The sequence below is a fragment of the Dermacentor silvarum genome, chromosome 10, assembly GCF_013339745.2.
Source record: "Dermacentor silvarum isolate Dsil-2018 chromosome 10, BIME_Dsil_1.4, whole genome shotgun sequence".
Classification (NCBI taxonomy): Eukaryota; Metazoa; Arthropoda; class Arachnida; order Ixodida; family Ixodidae; genus Dermacentor; species Dermacentor silvarum.
This window is the reverse complement of record NC_051163.1, coordinates 139571924-139594327: the sequence shown is the minus strand read 5'-3', so window position 1 is coordinate 139594327 and position 22404 is coordinate 139571924. Positions and strand designations below refer to the sequence as shown.

The 22404-nt window shown below is 46.6% G+C and overlaps 1 long non-coding RNA gene across 1 annotated transcript; it reads left to right on the top strand.

Annotated features, from left to right (window-relative positions):
• The first annotated feature begins 269 nt into the window (after positions 1-269).
• On the top strand, positions 270-4792 carry LOC125940643 (uncharacterized). Its single transcript, XR_007463840.1, has 3 exons — positions 270-368; positions 741-874; positions 4280-4792. It is a non-coding gene; the product is annotated as an uncharacterized LOC125940643 (long non-coding RNA).
• Positions 4793-22404: the final 17612 nt, after the last annotated feature.

Below are 22404 nucleotides of genomic sequence, written 5' to 3'. Positions count from 1 at the left end.
CGGCATGCTTCACCGCAGTACATTGCGATGCTTGACCGCGTAGCACCCATGCATTGCGGCGAAGCTGATAGTAGGGAACCGGGCATTATGCAGTGCTCGAGCCTAGCTTCTTGTCAGTGACTGCAGATGGAAAACACATACACGTTCAACAGCTTTTCGTCGATCTTTACACTTCTTTATTGAATGAAAAGGATAACGTACGCCTGTGTCCGTGAGTTAAAAGATCGATAAAGACTGGGCACTTACTTGCAGTGTATGCAAAAAAGAGAACTTTATTTATGCGGGTGTCCATGCTCCTGCAGTCCTGTGGTGACCCTTTGGAGCTGGATCCGTCCTCGTGGAAACACAGCCGGCTCATCAGTCACAAAGTAGGAGCTGAAGAGAACAGTCTAATGCTGATATTACACCTGATTGTATAGTGCTTAACTTGTGATTAGCAGTGACAAAGGCATTGCACTAAAGATTGAGAGTATGTCTTAATACGCAGCGCTTATCTGGCGAACAGGAGAGCAGAAGGTGAGAACAATGTTTTGAGATGAGGTAGGACTGCCTTCATCTGTGTAGTGAAATCGTGTTTATTATTTGTGTAACGTCAATGTACTCACTTTCTTAAGTATAACGTTTACAGCAGCCAACTGCAGCTTCTGTCGATGTAGGTGCTTCTCTACTGGAAACAACCTTTCATTTACCAAATAAAGTAGCCATTTCGTAGTTTTACAAGTTTTCCTCTGGTGTTTTAGTCTCTTCTGAACCTGGAAGATCTGACTGAATGCATGGGCATGAGAGTTTGTACTCCAGATTTAATTCTACATTTCACCTCGACATAGCCAACGCACTTACAAAACCACAGGATACTACCCGTGGTTCAGTGCAGGTAAGCACTGCGAATTCATTTATGCTGATGGGACACCTAATGTTTCCTTCTGCTCGATCTTGCTACTATTGAATTCTCCAGCTCTACTATTGAATTCTCTGTGCGCGCGGTATACCCATTACATGGGTATACCATGTAATGGCGAGTGCCAGAGCAATTCATGTGCTGCTCACAGTTGGCACAAACACTTGTGCATCACAGACTAGTGTGAGCAAAAGAAGCACATGATAACTGTTTCCTTTCATGCCATATAGCGCTGTGCCTGGTAGGCATGAGATATTTATACTGTGTAAATGCACTTAGCTAAAGCAGTGAAGTTGGCATCTGAGTCTCTGGTTTTAGTCCCCCCTGACATCCAAGTCAGGCCTCCCCTTGTGCACCAATAAATGTGCAAGGACAGTCTCTCTGCCTACTATACCAATTGTAACATGCTGGGTGACATCACATTTTTAAATATTCTTCATTGTCGTAGAAGTGAATTTCTCCACATTCTAGAATAATCCTTGACCTTTTGACACTGTAGGTCACTGTATACAGCAAAAGCTCTCGAGCCGAAAACATTTTTATTGCACAGATGTTAATGCATTTATGCAGTGTACTTGATTTTTATAATGCTCAACACCATTGGTGGCATGCTTGCAATATAACATGCACAAACTGAACAGCATATCCAAACAAAGAAAAGGAAATGGCTAGCCCCATCACAGTCATGTCAAGTCTCATGCTATTTGAAAACTTGGCAGTTTATGTATCGGGCATCCCATGTCATATCGCCCTTGTAGTGGCAGTGATGACGTTATGCAGGGTGTCCCACCTAACTTGAGCCAAGGTTTAAAAAATGAAAGGCACGTCAGAAGCGAATTGAACCAAATGCATACTATTCGCACTGGCCTACAGTAACTCAGGCCATTTTTTGTTTTCCCCATAACTCACTCATTAAGTTTAATTACCCAACTTTTTAATTATTGGCTAAGGACCCCAAGTATGATTCACAGATTTGTAGAGCACCTTCAGAAACCACCGATGGTGTTGTTTCCTGTGCGATACATCTCGCGTAGTCCTTTTTTCAGCGTTGTAAAGAAAGCCTGCGAAATATGAAAGAAAGCCACGTGACGGAGCCCTTGCGTAGTGGTATCGTGCTGCTCTCAAGCATGCGTTCGGTGAACAAGGCCGGCTGCATCGCGACAGGCGACAGGGAAGAAGCAAGGCGTTGTGATGGTTGTAGGCCGCTGGGCTGGCGGCTCCGTCGGATGACGGCGCAAATGCATGCTGCTGGCCGAGTACTGCCGAGGAGACTAAACATTCAAGACTGCTAAAGAAAACAAGGAAATACCTTTTTATTTACTGTTGAACTTGGAATGCGTGAGAGGGGGCGACGACGTGGAATGTGGAAGTAGGGGGGTGCTAGTGTGAAGGAGGGGGCATTAGCAGTAGTTTTTTTTTCTTTCAGTGGTCAGTACTTGCGAAATCCTCCCATGATTATAATGCGTGTTCAAACAGATCGCCATCTGCTGCAATGCAACTCTGGCATCTCTTTAGCACATTTTCCGTGGCGTTCTTGATCATGGTTACCGGAATGAAGTTGCAAACTTGTCTTATTTTTTCCTTTAAGTTGGCTGATGATCTGGTTTGTATCCGGTATACTTGATTCTTGACGGACCGCCAAAGAAAGAAATCCAGGGGGGTTAAATCTGGTAACCTTGCTGGCCAGGAAATGGGCCCATGTGGCTTTATCCACTGCTGTGTGAAAACTTCATCCAGCCAATTGCAAGCTTTGTGACGGCCATGCGCAGGAGCTCCATCATGCTGATACCAGATATCCTTGATCCTAGCCAATGGAACTTGGCAGAGAAAATCCTGAAGTGGCCCATTGAGGATATTGTTGACGTATCGTTCACCGGCAAGCGTGCAGTCAAAAAATGCAGGCCCAATGTTAGTGCCACTGTATATTCCACACCACACATTGAAGGACCACTGATATTGATGATGCACCTGCAAAACCCAGTGAGGGTTTTCGTCCTGCCAATAGCGAGCGTTGTGGATGTTCACTTGGGCATTGCGCGAAAAGTTAGCTTCATCGGTCCACAGGATCTTGCTAACGAAACCTGGGTCCTTTTCTGTTTTGATTAGAAACCAGTTTGAAAAGTATGTTCCACTCTGGAAGTCGCGGGGCTGCAGCATTTGGTGCAGCTGCACGTGGTAAGGATAAAGTTGTCTCTTCAGTATTCTCCACACCGAAGATTTTGACACACCAGCTTCAGCAGCCACACTACAGACACTTTCCCGGGGGTGTGCAGAAAACTTGGACAGGATATCTGTCTCCGCTTCCTCTCCAAAAATTGCAGATTTGTGTCGTTTCATGGCAAATGTCCCATTCTGTTTCAACGTCTCATGTGCACGCACAATTGTCATTGAGCTTGGACGGGTACCTGGATGCCAGCCTTGAAACAGCTTAACTACCTGCCTTCTATGGCTGCTTGATGCACCAAGAGCCAGAACCATATCCGTTTTTTCTTCATTGGAATACGGCATGTCTGCTGCTCTGTGTAGATTAAAGCCAAATTATGAAGCAGTCAAGAACATGAAGGGGTATGGGCGCCTGAGGAGCACCTAATGAATGGCGGCGAGGTCTTTCTTGTTGACCTGTAAAAGAGTAAACAATACCGAAATTATTTAAGCAGAATGTTCGAACTGACAAATTGGACTGTGCAACACAGTAGTATAGGACATTTACAAAGACTTTCTTGATAGCCTAGTTCCTACAAAGTATTCTAGAACGAGAATTCTAGAACTGATTGGAAAAGGAAAGGAGACAGACACGGCACTGACTTGTGACTCAATATTTTATTTTGTGTGTGGCAAAGTATATGCACGGAAAGGATGGGGTTCAAGAACACGAACAAGAACATGTCTGTTGAATGTGGGGTAGGAGTGAAATCTGTAAACCAAGGCAGCAAGCTAACCTTGAAATGATTAACAGAACAGGAATGCTAGGGGAGCTGCTGTACGCTTAAGTGTAACAACCACTGGAATGTTGAAGTGTCTTTTCAACGTCCCATTAATTTCCACTGTTGTCATTCTCAACGGGCAAATGCATCTCCAGTCATTTACCAGAAGAAGCGAATTTTCTTCAAAAGGACAAAACCTACTAATGCTAGTTCTTTCTAGGTCACTGAAGCAAAATAGCATTTGGTTCATTCAGAATTGAAGTAACCTTCCAGTCACTCCCATCATGAAATATTCCAGTTGTCCACCTTGAGCAAGGCAGTTATTAGCTGGTATAATGTCAGGATTTGTCTATCGTTTACCGCTGATGACCTGCTGATTCTGGTGATAATGTAGCTAGAATGCTGTTGCAACCACTCGCAAAGCGTGAACAGGAAAATAATTATTGCATTGTTCCAGGCATCAGTTCCTCAAAAGGCCACGTGTGAACTTCTGGGCAGTGCCATTAGATGGCGTATTCAGAAAGAAGCGTGGGAGGAGCCTGGTTGCCGCATGCCGCGTTTCTTAGCGTTCGCACGCACCTGTGTGCCGTTGTCACGGTGTAGATCTTTTTACCGTGCTAGGTTGTTTAACGTGGTCAATACAGACTGATTTAGGAAATGAATTATGACGCGTATGTTCTCTGTCGCACACTCACAAACAATGCTATATATCAATTCGATGACCTATAACTGCTGACAAACGTAAATATGGAACACCTTTAAGTATGGAGTCTCTAAACAGTCTGCAAACTACTGAATCAAATGATTATAATGTTCACACATCCCCCTCTGGTTCGGTGTGAGGCGTCGGACGAGGTCACGGCTGGAATGTTGCAGACGAGTGGGCTGCTGCTGAGGTACCCCAGCTGGAGTTGAGAGGCGAGAAGATGTGGCACGACGGGACAGGAACGTAAGCCTGGAGGGAAGGCCGCGAGCAAAGCCGTGGTCGGTGCTCTGGTTGACGGCCCGCAGATGAACACCAGTTGCAGACGTTGAGCCGTAGGCTCAGGAACACCAGACACAGGCAGGAGCCCGTACCCACGGGCTGACTCTTCTGCCATGGCTGTCTTCTTCGCTCACTTTCCTCTCTCACAATGGCGCCTTTCCAGCATTCCACGCTCACGTGACGAGGTTCTCTGTAGATTCTTCTTTTTCTTTCGCCTTTTCTGGATGCCAACGCACAGTCATGCTCGCGCCTTGATCGTCGTCTTCGCCTTCGTTGCAATGCAGCGCGTGCACCCCATGACATCCATACATTTCAGAGGTCCACGCACAGGCTTCTGGGCAGTAGCACTACATGGCACCAAGTGTGCTTACAGAAGGGCGAAAGAGGATTACCGCTGCAATACACGCCTCATACATAACTTGTTGCGATGGTGGCAATACGTTGTGTCGCTATACTGATTCAATGCTAACACATTACCATCGACAGTCATCGTGAGATTGGTTCTGTAGCGATTTTTACACTCTCCGCTTTCATCCATGCCACCTCACACTTCTACAACTGAGCCCAGCTTTTTTGGAGAAACTCTTTATTCCATGCCTTCCCTAGCACACATGTACAGATGTACATGGACAGATAACAACTGTAGCAGACAATCTGCTATCTTAGGCAAAAGTCTACCACTTCTTCAAGAAACATTTACATGTCTCAAATTTGTGTGATTATATTTACGTGATCCTGATCCTGATAAAAAATTACAGAAGAATAAAATTGGGTTGGAGGGCATACGGCAGGCATTGGCAAATCGTGACTGGGAGCTTACCACTGTCATTGAAAAGAAAAGAGTACAATCATTGCATTCTACCGGTGCTAACATATGGGGCAGAAACTTGGAGGTTAACAAAGAAGCTCGAGGACAAGTTAAGGACCGCACAAAGAGCTATGGAACGAAAAATGTTGACCTAACATTAAGAGACAGTAAGAGAGCGGTGTGGATCAGAGAGGAAACGGGGATAGCCAATATTCTAGCTGACATTAAGAGAAAGAAACGAAGCTGGGCAGGCCATGTAATGCATAGGGTAGATAACCGATGGACCATCAGAGTAACACAATGGGTGCCAAGGGAAGGGAAACGCAGTCAAGGACAGCATAAAACTAGGTGGGGTGATGAGGTTAGGAAATTTGCAAGCCCAAGTTGGAATTAGCTCGCGCAAGACAGGGGTAATTGGAGACTTCAGGGAGAGGCCTCCGTCCTGCAGTAATAATAAATATAGGCTGATGATGATGGTTTACAGGTACACAAATTACTATGTATGCATATACTAAAAAGAAGCTTAATAGCATACGATTACCAGTCTGCAGGATAAACATTCGTGCTAGCAACATAAGCTCCACTTTGTGAAAGCACATTAAAATTTTTTTCTGGGAATTCCTTTTACTGGCAGTGTTTTGTGCTTTTACTGGCAGTGTTTTACCACACTGTGTTTTGTGCTCCAGAGAGCATATACACATATATTAAGGGAATGCCTCCAGCGTAAAATTGCACGTAGCTAACCTGATTTGTTTAATGTTGGGGCCATGCCAAAAATCGATCAAATTGGTTAAAAGATGCAGACAAGAACACAAATGTCAAAACAGTCCCTGCGTTATGACAAAAGGCTGGTATTTGTGTCGTGCGTGCATAAATTTTCATACTGCTTAAAGAGTGTAGCAGTAGGATATGGTGTGCATAGTGGCATCAGTAGGGGGGGGGGGGGGGGCGGGGTTCGCCTTGGGTGCTGCCCGCTGAGTGGTGGCTACTCGCTCATAGCTGAATGCGGTAAACGTCTGCGCACAGGGCAGCTGAATTGGCCACTGAAGAAAATAAGCTGAAGCAGAGAAGTGCTGACGGAACAGCATGCTTGGTGTAAGCTTTCAGGCACTTCTATAAGTGGCGCGAGATGAGACGTAATTACACCAGCAGCGTCATATCAGAAGTAAGTTCAACAACATCCTCCTGTACAACCTCATTGGCTTTCGACCCGGGTTGTAAACCCAGGATACTATGCTCTTAATCAAACACCAACTCGTACAGGCCAGCCCAACGCACACGAAAGCTCTTCTAGGTATGGATGTGGAAAAAGCTTTTGATCGTTTAAAACATAAGGCAATACTTGACGTTCTCTCGGAGATGGGGTTAGGTAAGAGGCTTTTTAACATGATTAAGGACTTTCTTAGAGACAGAACAGCCAACCTCATCATGGGAGAACTAGTCAGAAGCTAAGAAATTGGGAAACATGGGCACTCCACAAGGAGCTGTGCTCTCGCCCATGCTATTCAATTTAGCAATGTCTAAGGTTGCAAATAATTTAGAGAAAATCGAGAGTATACATTATGTCGTATATGGCGACGACATAACCATTTGGAGTGGCAAGGGTAATGTAGGACAGACAGAGACCAGACTACAGGAAAGCGTATATGTTGTGGAGAACACACTGAAAGACATGGGGCTGAAATGCTTGGCAGCCATGTCGGAACTCTAGGTCATTAAACATCGCAGAAAAGGTCGTAAACCAAGAGGCTACATTCCGGAAGAGGAGCCAAGAGTGTGCCTATACACTCATGAAGCATCCGCAATCAGGATAGTTGGAAAAATCAAGATTCTTGGTTATCGCATAGAAGGAAAACAGTGCCAATTATAGTACAATACAGCATATCTCGAACAAAACAGATGAAGTCATTAGGTCACTAAGGAGAATTACCAACAGGCACAGATGCTTGGGAGAAGACAGTGCTTTTGCTTTCTGCCACTTCACTTCCGTGCCGGATTATTCAAATGGAAACAGGCAGAAACTTAACAAACTCAATGTCATGATCAGGAAACTTGTTAAAACAGCCCTAGGGATACCGAGTACCGCTGCAACTGACAAGCTCATGAGTCTAGGAAACCACAACACAATGGAAGAAATCGCTGAGGCCCAACAGCTAGCGCAACACGAAAGATTGAATAAAAAAAACACGAGCAGGCAGAAAGATATTACAGACAATAGGTGTAGAACCTAATCGATCAAGGAGCCCAATAGAGGCTGAAGTGGAATTGAATACTGAAGTTAGGGATAGGATCAGAAGCAGCCCTTCCCCAGAAACATGCATCCAGAATATAATATCAAAAGGAGATAGGCAAGAACTAAGCACTCTTGCAGGAGATAGAACAGCAGAACCAACTGGCAGCTATAGTTAATGCTGCCTGGGTGAAAGGTAAATAATCCTATACGGCCATTGTATCACCCATGGTGGCGGAACAAGTGGCAATTGCTCTAGCCATCAGGAGTAATAAGTCGGCCTTCATTTACAGTGATTCAAAAGCCGTTATAAAAAGTTTTGTTAAAGGCTACGTAGCTGGAGTTGCAGCTAAACTCTTTGAAAACATTAGGATTAGGAGAACAAAAATGAAATGGTTTCCTGCGCATATGGGGAAAGTGGACGAGACTCGGGTAAACATCAACCAGGTTGCGCATGACTTGGCACGAGGACTTGCTAACTGTGACCGCCATAACCGAGCAGTTCACCATCAGGCCGGGGAATATAGAGATCATTTAATAATGAATAATGATATAACCAAACATTACTATCTAGGACGCAGGCAATTCCCATTGCCACACTCAAAACTAAACAGGGCTCAGGCAGTCTCGCTGCGCTTATTGCAAACGGGTACATACCCCACAACGTACCACATTAACAAAAAATATCCAGAGAGGGAGATTAGGATGGATGGATTGTAATGGCATCATTGAAATCAAACATATGCTCGCGGGGTGCCCCGCAACTCTTCCCAGCCTCCTGGAAGAATGGACTCGATGGGAAAAAAGAATACAAAGCCCATTGCTTCAAGACCAACTAAGGGCTGTCCAGAGGGCCCGCGATGCCGCTGAAGGGCTTGGCCTGACAGTGCCAACATGGGAGCGGCCCGCCTCGGCTTAAGGCAAGCCTCCGGACCTCTTTCACACACACATACAACACACACACACACACACACACACACACACACACACACACACACACACACACACACACACACACACACACACACACACACACACACACACACACACACACACACACACACACACACACACACACACACACACACACACACACACACACACACACACACACACACACACACACACACACACACACACACACACACACACACACACACACACACACACACACACACACACACACACACACACACACACACACACACACACACACACACACACACACACACACACACACACACACACACACACACACACACACACACACACACACACACACACACACACACACACACACACACACACACACACACACACACACACACACACACACACACACACACACACACACACACACACACACACACACACACACACACACACACACACACACACACACACACACACACACACACACACACACACACACACACACACACACACACACACACACACACACACACACACACACACACACACACACACACACACACACACACACACACACACACACACACACACACACACACACACACACACACACACACACACACACACACACACACACACACACACACACACACACACACACACACACACACACACACACACACACACACACACACACACACACACACACACACACACACACACACACACACACACACACACACACACACACACACACACACACACACACACACACACACACACACACACACACACACACACACACACACACACACACACACACACACACAAGGTGTGAACTGTGAACTTCTCTCTTCCTTCTCCTCTTTCAATCCCTTCTCCCCCTTTCCCAGTGCAGGGTAGCCTACCGGGCTCAGCCTGGTTAACCTCTCTGCCTTTCCCTTATGACTTTTCTCTCTCTCTCTCCCTCGCCACAATGCCGTTATCGATTGCGCACGGGCCGAAATAGAACTATCGCCACTGCTAGATTTGACGCCCACTGAAGCTCCGTCGCTTTCCAGGAAACTGATCGTCGAAGCCGACGCTCAGGTTGCTCCCAACGCCTCTATGATCGTGTCCATGCACTGCAGCGGCCTCTCGGACGTCATTGCATTACTTTCGCCATCTGGCCGTTTCCTCGCAAGTAAGGGCCTGTTGCTGCCTTTTGCGACGGTAGACATCATCAAATCATCAAGGGCACTAGCACAATTTTCGTTTGCAACGCGTGCCCATACCCTGTCATGCTGCTCCGAGGAGAATGTGTTGGTATACCGTGGAGGCCATCGACGACGTGCAAGTTATCGACGTGCCCGACTACCCGAATTGCGCCACCTACCATACGCTCAGTGCTGTTTCTACATCTGACGCATTGCCCAGAGATGTATTTGGTTCCTCCATCGCTGGAACCCTTACAGCGGCCCAGCGTTCCCAGCTGCTGTCCCTCTTGGAAGAATTTCGCAAGCTTCCCTGGGTCGGACTTCAACTGTAACGCACCACATCGACACTGGCTCTCACCCACCATTGCGACAACGCCCGTACCGCGTTTCTGCCAGCGCACGTCGTATGATTAACGAGCAAGTCGACGACATGCTTCAGCGCGAAGTAATTCGACCCTCGAAAAGTCTATGGGTTTCTCCTGTCGTCCTTGCTACAAAGAAGGACGGCTCCGTAAGGTTTTGCGTCGATTATCACCGGCTCAACAAGATCACCCGCAAGGACTTCTATCCCCTGCCACGCATAGACGACGCAATTGACTGCCTGCAAGGAGCCGAGTTCTTTTCATCTCTGGAATAGCGCTCCGGTATTGGCAAGTGCCTATGGAAGATGTCGATCGGCCGAAAAGAGCCTTTATCACGCCCAACGGCTTGTACGAGTTTAACGTCATGCCTTGTGGAACCCTAATGCGCCCGCGACATTCGAGCGCATGATGGACACAGTTCTGCGAGGCTTAAAGTGGCACACATGTTTGTGCTATCTTGACGACATTGTAGTTTTTCGCGTCCGACTTCCCCACGCACCTCGAACGCCTGCGGCCTGTTTTGACGTGTTATCAAACGCTGGCCTACAATTAACATAAAGAAGTGCCGATTTGCTGCACGGCAACTCACGATACTTGGCTATGTCGTATCCAAGGCCGGAATTCTCCCCGACCCCGACAAACTTCGCGCCGTTGCCGAATTCCCTAAGCCAACGTCCATCAAGAATTGCGCAGTTTCATCGGTCTATGCTCTTACTTCAGACGTTCATTCGGAATTTCGCCGCCATCGTATCGCCCCTGACAAAGCTCCTAGGGGGCAATGGGCTCCTCACCTCGTGGTCATCAGAGTGCGACGAGGCGTTCACGAGTCTTCGTCGTTTGCTGACTTCCCACCCCAATTTTGCACCACAACGACCCGACGGCTCCTACAGAGGTACACACAGATGCCAGCGGTGTTGGCCTTGGCGCTGTCCTCGCGCAACGCAAGCAAGGGTTCCCTGAGTATGTCGTTGCTTATGCCAGCCGAACGCTTACGAAAGCCGAGAATAACTACACCGTGACAGAAAAAGAATGTCTCGCGATCATCTGGGCTCTTACTAAGTTCCGGCCATATTTGTATGTCCGCCCATTTGATGTAATCACGGACCACCACGCACTATGTTGGCTGGCGTCATTGAAAGATCCGTCCGGCCATCTTGCACTTTGGGCACTTCGCCTGCAAGACTACGACATCCGGTCCTCTACCGCAGCGGACGATACCACTCGGATGCCGATGCCCTCTCCCGCTCTCCCTTGGCTGACAACAATATATCTCGGTTGACTGTGTCTTCCATCGGCCATCGCACCATCGCTTCCGAGCAGCGCAAGGACTCCTGGATTGCGTCGCTTATAGGCTGGCTCTCTGATCCATCGACGAGGTCAACAACCCGTGCGTTTCGCCGTCCATTTCTCCATTCGCTACGACCTGCTTCACCGGCACAATTACAGCTCCGATGGCCGCCAGTGGTTGTTAGTAGTGCCTCGCAGCCTGCGTTCCGGTATTTGCGCAGCTTTCTACGCCGATCACCAGTGTGCCCATTCTGGCGTTTTCAAGACTTACCCGTGCCTTCAACAGTGGTACTACTGGCGAGGGATGTACAGGTACGTTAAAAAGTTCGTACGCTCTTGTCCCGATTGCCAGCGCCGGAAATCTTCACCCCGCCTCTCACCAGCTGGGCTGCAACCTTTACCTTGCCCCACCCGGCCCTTTGGGCGCGTCGGTATAGATTTGTACGGGACCCCTTCCCATGACATCGGCTGGAAACCGCTGGGCTATTGGGGCAGTTGACCACCTTACACAGATACGCTGAAACGGTGGCGCTTCCGGCAGCTACAGCGCGCGACTTTGCCTCCTTCCTGCTTCGTCGATTGACCCTGACCGCAGTGACCGCAGACGTGTCTTCCTCTCCGAAGTAGTTGAAGCTGTTCTCAAAGAGTGCCACGTTGTTCATCGCACAACAACGGCGTACCATCCTCAAACCAATTGACTCATGGAACGATTCAACCGTACGCTCGGCGACATTCTCTCAAAGTACGTCTCCTCCGACCACACGAACTGGGACGCCATTCTGCTCTTCGTCACCTACGCGTACAATACCGCTACGCAGAGAACTACTGGTTTTTCGCCATATTTCTTATTGTACGGCCGGCACCCATCGCACACCATCGACACAATGCTACCATACCGGCCCGAAGCATCTGAATGTGCGCCCATTTCTGATACGGTGAGACATGCCGAAGAGTGCCGCGACCTCGCCCGGGCCTTTACCTCCAATGACCAAGAGCGCCAGAAGAACACTCGCGGTGACACCACCTTTGCGCCCACCTTTCTTCCTGGAGCGCTTGTGTGGCTCTCGGTTCCTTCCGCTGCACCTCGTCTGTCTTCCAAGTTAATGTCCAAATATGAAGGTCCCTACCGCAACGTCGAGCGTGCATCATCCGTCAACTATGTGATTGAGCCCGTTGAACCGTCTTCGGACATGCGCCGTCGCGGACGCGACATTGTCAACCTCGAACGCCTCAAGCCGTTTTATGATCCCCTAATAGTGACGAACTGTTAGGTCGCCGGACGGCTCCCTTTTTCGTCCCCGGGGTAATTGTAAAGAAGAAGAGGGACAATGCAGTGTGGCATCCTTACCAGCGCTGTCTAGTGGGGCAGTGTCTTCAGCGCATCGCTCGGAATACGCCGCTCGCGCTCGCGGTTCCCTGAACTGATCGGACGGTTAGCCCTAACGCTTGCGTGCAATAAGCGCCTTTACATATTAACTTTTGCCTATTGACAGTCTATAGACAATGAATAGACAAGAGTAAATAGAGACTGTATCTAAATTTTCTATAGGTAGTCTATAGAGCGGAAGTAGACAAAAAGAAACAAACACCTTATAGACTTTTTTCTTTAGACCGACTATAGAATGGTAGTAAAAAAAAGAAATAAAAATCATAAAAATTTTCTGTAGACAATCTATAGACAATGAATGGACAAGAATAACTGGAGATTGTATCGACTTTTTTCTATAGGTAGTCTATAGATAGGAAGTAGACAAATAGAAACAAGCATCTTATCGACTTTTTTTCTATAGACTGATTATAGAATGTAAGTAGACAAAAAGAAACAAAAATCTTATCAATTTTTATCTATAGACAGTCTATAGATTTTGTATCCACAAAAGAACAAAGCTATGAAAGGCGAAGTCGTCTACAAGAAGTCTATAGGCATTCTATAGACAGTCTAAACTCATTTTTGTAAGGGATAAGGATAAGCATGGTATAAAGCATGGTGTAAAGCATGGTGTAAAGGATAAGCATGGTATGCTTATCCTTTTATCTGAATTAATGAATTTCCTTCGCGCTTTGAGTTTTACTCACTCCACTGTGAACGAAAATTTCGTGGAGGTAGAACAATGTCAAGCCGCCGGCGCTGCTAGGCTGGGAGCGCGCTGACCGCGGTGCGATCTATCGGCTCGCAGCAGAGCTACTCGGTGCGCCCGCGCGCTGCCGAACATAATCTGGACGCTCGCGCGCGCGCAGTGCCAACACCTAGATGTTCTAGCTTACACCGTACCTGTGAGTAATTTACCTAGAAAAACTTACTCCTGTACAGACTCTAGATGCTGACTGGCGATCGGGAATTCTTGTTCTCTAGCCAGGCTGTGGAACATTATCGCTGTCTTCTGCATATTAATCTTCAGCCCTAATCTTACACTTTCTCGGTTAAGGTTCTCGATCATGTGTTGTAATTCGTCCCCAGTGTTGCTGAATAGGACAATGTCCTCTGCAAACCGAAGGTTGCTAAGATATTTGTCGTGAACCTCACTCCTAAGCCTTCCTAGTCAAATACACATCACCTTCGTGATGCATATCACTCCTAAGCCTTCGTGGTCAAGATATGCATCCCCAACTGGCCCTAAAATCTACTCTTGCAAAGTCAATCTCCTTGTTCCCTTCTATCTAAAAGTGGGAGTTCGTAGGCCGCTTTAGGAAATACATGTCAGACGGCGTTGATGCACAGATTGTCGCCACTTAGGCTTTTTAAACGTCTCTGGACTCCATTTACACTGCATGGGCCTGTTTCCACGCAAGGCATGATAACCACAAAACGGGGTATAATGAAGAATGCACTGTAAATAGCGAAAGTTCATCGCCTGTTCATCCGACGGCTTACTAAAACGACCGGAACTGTCGACTTAATTATTATCTGATGAGTTATTCGATTTATAGATTGAACAGAGATCGACTGAGCGACACACTGACCGACTAATAATGAATGAATGAATGAATGGTGGCCATTTAGGCAATACAAAAGAAGACGAAGTCTAGGGTTTGACGAAAACTCGTCTGGCGAGGAAAGAACATGGCTGTATAAACGTACTCACCAACTGAAGAACACAAAGACAACAGATTGACGTTTCGGCGCCCAGTACGGGTGCCTTGTTCACAATGAACGAATGCATGGTGATCTTTATTATATATGCGGCGGTAGACGTAAGGCGCTTGCGTACAACTCAGGGAGGGGGCCCCGTGTCCGGTTATTGTGTTAGTCGTAGATTGTATGCAAAATGATTCGAGAAGCAATCGCGATGATAATTTCTTCTCTCTTTCGATGATGGAAGCCGAATGCCAGTTAATACTGTAACCAGTCTTCTCGTGATGCTCTGCTAGTGCGCTGGAAACCATGTGTCCTTTGGCTACATCATTGCGGAGCTGCTGTAGCCAGAGGCGTACCAACTATTTCTCAAGTGGGGGGGGGGGGGGGGGGCAAACTGCAGATCTGACTCTCTCTCTCCCTCTCTATTATATATATATATATATATATATATTCAAAAAAGGAAACAAAAAAGACGAACGTTTATGGCATATTTACTGACTGACGTTTCGGCCGGAGGACCGGCGTTCGTCGGAGTGAATACAAGTGTGGTTGCGTTACAGGTATATATAGAGACACTAGACACTTATCGCGTTGTCCCATACGACATGCGCACAATCAAACCCTAGTCACAGCACGGTGACAAAATGAAAAAAAAAATGGCCGGGCAGCTTGTTTTTGCTTGTGTTTGTGCCCGGTGACTGGCAGCTATGACATTCTCTGCGTGGGTCACGTGTTGACTGATTATTGTATAATTGCAGCACTGGGAAGTTATTATTTTTTGTGAATTCATGATATACCGGTTTTTGTCCACGTGTGCATTGTTAAATCTGTCCATGGGCGCATTTTTTAATCCTGCTTTCTGCCACAGGGCGGAAGACAGCACTCGCGTTCATGTTGTACATTCGTGCGTTGCTTGTACTTTTTAACACCGCATGATTATGTGATTATATGTAGTGATGATTTCCATCTGCTGCGATTTTTAGAACTGCCCGGCCATTTTTTTTCATTTTGTCACCGTGCTGTGGCTAGGGTTTGATTGTGCGCATGTCGTATGGGACAACGCGATAAGTGTATAGTGTATCTATATATACCTGTAACGCAACCACACTTGTATTCACTCCGACGAACGCCGGTCCTCCGGCCGAAACGTCAGTCAGTAAATATGCCATAAACGTTCGTCTTTTTTTCCTTTTTTGAATATACCTTCGGGTCTGGCGCGAAACCCTTCATCTTGTATGCATATATATATATATATATATATATATATATATATATAATTACTATTATAATAAGTGAAAAAGCCTGGAAATGCATCTGTCAGGTATTTTTCTCTCAGGTAACAGACATATAGAGCTATTTCTCAATCACACGTACATGGTGAACCATCGAGGCCCGAAACATTATTTGAATTTGCATTTATTTCTTGTCGCTATAAAATCTATATGTGATGCAGGGACAAATGGCATTGAGTGCCCTGAGGTCCCTGATCCAACCCAGTAGCAGCAGTGCAGCTCACAAAAAATGCATATTTGTTGCAGTCAATTTTACTAATTAAAGAATTTTACTTGGTGTTTAAGTCTACAGAATAAATGTATCGCTAGTTACGATAGTAGTACTGTCGAGGTTATACAGAACGAAGTACAATCAACATATATTACTCTCAATACTCAAAAGAAAGAAAGACGGCAGAGGTGTGCGAACTTGGTGAAGTACAACCCGATTTTAAGTGAAGCTGTTTTTTTTTCTCGAATAGTTGCACTAAATCTTTCAGTTTCCTGTAATTACATCGCATACTTTAAAAAGTTACCCGTATATTAGTGTTCCGTTTTAAACCTTGTCCCCGTGTAATGCTTTGAAGCAATTTTTGCTGGAAACTTAAAAAAGACAGTAATTCATCAATACACATCTTACTTCGTCAGAAAATTTCATTATCCCCAGATATAAACGAGATACCTTGTTTAGCTCACCGAGGACACCAGAGAAGCAACCTATACACATCCCGTATGGTGCACGGGAACAAATGGGAAAACAAGGGTTTAGTAATTATCTGAAACACTTGCATTTAAACCAGGAAAGTGAGATTTTCGCAACGCACTGCGCTTAAAATTCTCCCTATTTTCATGAAATTTCAAGTCCATATCTCGTGCAATTGTTTTAGGAGTCGGGGAAAGCGGCGGTATGGCACCCTAGAACACTTCAATATGTAACTTTCTACAAAGGCTTGCAATAAATCCTACACAGAAAAAACATTTATCGCTCGTCACTCAGGATATTGTTTCGTACTTCGAATAAATATTAACACCGTGTCTCGCATAGTTTACTAAGAATACCGGGATCAACAACTAAATGCCGTGTATAAAGCATAAAAACTGGGGGAAAGCGATTATTCAGCAGCGGTTTTTCGAGTACGTAAGCAACCACCGCAGTTCAATTTTTCGGAACACGTCACAATAAAGTGGTCTTCATTTCTTCAAAATATAAAATATCTGCTGTTCTTGCTCCTGCCGGGAAACAAGTAGTAGGGTGGCTCTTATTCAGAAACGGCCTGAAAATTAAATCGATAAAAGCAGTAGTGATAAAGGCCTTTAGAAAAAATTCAGTTAAGTGTTCTATTGGCACTGAAATGGCTCTGCACGTTCAACCGAGGTCACTTTCACGAACATACTACCTCGCAGACCCTCATGTAATGTCCCGTTCTGGGACCTTTGAGGTATCATGAATAAATGAACTTGCATATAAAACCCTAATCCGTTCTAAACTAGAATATGCCAGTGCTATCTATGACAACCACCAGGTTAATATAATTCATTCCCTTGAATCGGTTCAGCAATGTCCTGTGGCTTTCACAGACAGCGACAAGGAAAGAGACTGGTGGCGGCGAGTGCTTCACAGTGGAGTGCTTTTAGATCAAGTACAGGCCGTCCAGAAGGCCCACGACACGGCGGTAAGGTTAAACCTTACTGTCCCGACGTGGGAGCCGCCTGCGTCATCCTAAGGGTTGATCTTCAGGACCTGAATAAAGTTTATCATACCATAACATACCAATCGGTTCAGAACCGTAATGCCAGGTTTATTCTCTCTGACTACTCCTATAATACAAGTGTCTCAGCCTTAAAATCCCGGTTGTGTCTTCTCTCGGTCACCTCCTGCCGCAAAAGTGCTCGTCTTTTTTTTTATTCCTTAGGTTCTTTCATTCGCTGCCCACAGGTAACCAAATCATCATTCCAGCGCATCGTTTCTCCCGCCATAGGCATCCCAATACTGTGTATCTACCCCGCGCCCATTACACCACGTATCAGCGTTCTTTTTTTCTGCACTCAGCCCGAGAATGGAACACCCTTCCTTCTGACATCACCCCCATTCCCGACATTTCCCGTTTCAAAACTGATATTGAAGAGAGAGAGAGGGAATAAACTTTACTCAAAAGAGCAGGCGAGCGTGCCCACCCCTCATGTAATGTCCAGCTCTAAGACCTTTGAGGTATCATGAATAAATAAATAATAATAAATAAATAAATAAATAAATAAATAAATAATAATAAATAAATAAATAACGATAAGTCGTGATTACACAAAGAAATTCGGCAGTTACACCTGTAAGTGGTTTGATTAGATTTTTGATGGTGATAAGATATATATTTATACTGCAACGCTACGTAGACTATCTCTGGACGGAGATTCAATAGTTCCAGCATTTGATAATCCAACCAGTTCATGCAGTATCAGCCGCGCCCATCGTTGGGCGCGGCTGATTAAAATACTTTATCCGGACCTCTCCCCTCGCCCGAAGGTTAAATATATCAAGCCGATTGTTTTATTCTTTCAAGTATGCTTAGGCGGTAATATGTAACTGCGGGAACTGTCCAGCGCCAGGACTTCTGCGCAATGCAAGCGTGTATGGCGAATCTCGTACGTCGCCCACTACAGCGCGTCATGAGGAGGCACAATACTCGCTGCCCAAACCGGGGATCAGTAGTAAAGAAAAGCATTATTAACGCGGTGACTCTATTAAGAAATAAAATTTAGCTTCAGCTGTAGTTTTGTTGGACTTTCCGGTGTGTAGCCGAAAGCGCCCACTTTCGAAAGTGGGGGGGCAAATGGCATGCTTTGCCCCCCCCCCCCCACTTTTCACAGTCGGGGGGCAAGTGCCCCCTCTGCCCCCCCCCCCCCCCCCCCCCCGGTAGATACGCCTATGGCTGTAGCCTTCTTTTAAAGTTTCCCGTCTCGCCTACGTAGCACGCCTGGCAGTCCTGGTAAGGAACTTTGTAGATGACGCCGGGATATTTTTCTTTTTCGAGGCTGTCTTTGACTCGGATGAGTTGTTGTTTTAGTTTGCTTGAAGGGACGTGGCAGATTTGTACATCACAATCTTTGAAAATTCTTGAAATTCACTCGCTCACGCCTCGTGCATAGGGGAGAGACGCCCGTTTCCTTGTTCTCATCGGCCTGATAGGGGGTTCAGCAGCACGCTTTTCTTCAGACTTTATAAACTGGTGGGGTAGCCATTGCTGACCAAATCCTGCGTCAACCTCTTCTACTTAGCTCTGCTCTGCGTGCGTCAGTAGTCGAACACAAGCGGAATGCACGGGTGAACACTGTAGAGGCAACAGATCGTTTGTGTCCAACGGGATGAGCCGAATCAAAGTGCAGATATTTCCCTGTGTGGGTAGGCTTCCGATAAACGCTTGTTGAAAGGCCTGATGCAGTACGCATGACTTGAACGTCAAGGAAAGCCAGGCGACCATTAACTTCTTCTTCAACGGTGAATTCTATTGTGCTTTGGAAAGAGTTCAGGTGCCGCAGAAAAGGTGAGACGTCTTCGCGGCGGATAAAGGAAAAACAATCGTCGACATACCGCAGGAACAATTTCGGAGCAGGCTGAAACGTCGTGAGGGCTTTATCTTCGCGGGCTTTCAAGGCAATGTTGGCACAAGACACGGACACCGACGCTCCCATTGCCGTTCCAAATACCTGCCTGTAAAATGATCCATTAAATGAAAAGTATGTGTTGCATAAGCAAAACTCCAAGAGGCGGCACACGTCGTTGACTTCGAATGGGGTGCGCGAGGGCAGAGATGTGTCGTTTTGCAATGCTCTTCGGCAGCAGTCCACAGCATAATCCACAGGTATGCGTGTGACCGTAGACTTAATGTCAAAGGAGACCATGACGTCTTCGCTGTCTAAAGTCACGTTCCTGACCTTGTCGACAAAATCAGCGGAGTCCTCTACGTACGTTGACGTACGTCCAACGAGGGGTCGGAGCACACCATGAAGATAGCCAGAGATACGGTGCAATGGAGAGCGAGTGTAGTCTGCTATAGACCGCAGCGGGACATTGGGCTTGTGAACCTTGGGCAGGCCGTATATTGCAGGAGCTGAGCCGTTGTGGCACAGCAGCTTGTTATACAGGTGCTTCTTTTCGGGTGGCACAAAAGAAGACGAGTGAGTGAGTGAACCTTTATCGATTCAAGTTCAAATCCAGGGCGTGGAGGATGTCCTGCTAAACGCCTTTTCTTGAGTACCATAGCGAGCCTACAATACCGCACCTAATGTGCAGCCGAAGTCGCAGGAGCCCTGGAACCGGGGGGGCGGGGGGGGGGGCAGGAGCGGTCGCCCCCCCCCCCCCACCATTTTTCCAGAGGGGGCAGGGCCCCCCAACTTTCCGAGCGTTTACGCTGAAATGAAAATTTTGCCAAGAGCTATCGTTAAATTTTCAAACTGGTGGTTGTGTGGTCCAATGCCTTCCAGAAGGCCGATGATCAACTGGACGTACAACGGTGGCACGATGGCCGGTTAAGAAGCCACAAATTAAGACACGCCACTCAACATACTAATAACCAAACTCTTAATTAAATCAGAACTATGCAAACAGATGCACAAAAAATAGCGGAATATTGACTTACACACGGAGACGGAACAACACATCAATGGATAAGAAACATTTTCTACTTCCCTACAAAATAAGACACAAGCCAGACAATCACCAGACACTGTATATTTTCAAACTACCTCTTAAGATCCAAGAAAACTGACCACAACTCTTGAAAATGCGGAAAACCTTGACCGCTTGTCAAGGCTACGGTCTGACGCCTCACTTGACGCCCTATGGCAGCGGACGAAATCAAGAGCAACACAGTTAGGTCTAAAGGAACCTCGTGTGCCCAGAGTTTCGCAGCCGCCCAGAAGGCTTCAATTCAGCGCTTGACGGCAAGTCGTCACAGAGAAAACAGTTTTGTTGCCGCTATCGATCGTATTGCCAGCGAGATCCGACGCCTATTTGAGCAGCCTGGCATGGAGCAGCTGATTAGCCTCGAGCGCATTTCGACTGACGCTGCTGAAGGTCGAAACTTCGCGGCAAACGACTTAAATGAGCTTTTAAGAGCACACTCTGCAGATTTTGACATCAGCAGGGATTCAGCGCAACTCGTGCTTCTCCCAACGCTCTTGCGTGACGAGGGTCCGGCCGCAAGTGAACGAATTTTACAAATTCTGCAGGCGAAGTCTGCAGATGATGTAAGATGATGGACCGGGTTGTCCGGTACCTGCAACTTGTGTTTTCTGTGCCTGCGTCAGCTTCTCCAGGAGAACGATCTTTCAGTGCTTTGAGGCGAGTAAAAACATTTTTGCGCAATCGAGTCTCAGAGGAGGCGGATACAACTTCTCCTCCACGTGCACAAGAAGAGAGCTGCGGAACTGCTTCGTGATAGCGCTAACTTTCAACAAAGGTTTTAATGGAGCTCCTGAGCATATATACTTATACGGCCTTCTGAAACTACAGAGAATGAGAATGAAACTGCAACGTGCCGTTATGTCAGAAAAGCAAGCTCCTTCTCTGATAAAGCCACCGACGCCCAACTGACGCAATCATTTCCTGCTCGTGCCATCTCCGTAGCCTCTACAATTTCCCTGGTCAAGCTGCTGCTGTTGCGATACACGACAACAGTCTTATCGAAAAGAGGTCGGCAAAGAGGCTGCGCATCACATTTTTTACAATGGGTGGCCAATGTAGCAATGTTGCCGAATTTTTTCCTGTGCTCTTGCAGACGCACATTCAAGCACCTGCCAGTATGACCAACGTATATTCTTCCGCAAGAGAGTGGCATTTTGTAAACAATGCCCTTTACGCAGGGGACGGCGGGATGTTTGTGCGCATTCTCGTGGGGCAACTCAGCTTGCACAGACTCAAAATCTTATTAGGCGCCGTGAATAACACGCCAGAACGTTGCCCTACATTCTTAAGATTGTCAGAAATTCTATGTAGGTACGGCATCACTGCTATCTTAGCTTTGAATGTTTCTTCTTTTTTCTTTCTCTTGTTTTCCGCTCTCTGTTCGTCGTTCATGCGCGATTCTACCTTCCTTTTGCGATGCAGGCCTTCCGCGACTGAGACTAAAACGTGCCTCGGATAACCCGGCGCCTCTAAGCGTGCCACTTGTGTTTGAAGGCTTTTTACCATGGAATGATCGCATCACTTACAGAGAGCGCCCGACAAGAAGGAAAGCACTATACTTCTTTTTTCAAGCTTAGAGTGTGCTGAGCTGTACGGTAAAGGGGGTGGGGTTGTTGGCTCTTGGCTCGTACATTCGACACGCGTGATAATCTTTAAAATGCAGCCGCAAATCTAAAAACCTAATGCAGTCCTGCTCGGGCAATTCAAAGGGGAAAGTGAGTGGCCTGAAACATGCATTAAAAGAGGCTATAATCCG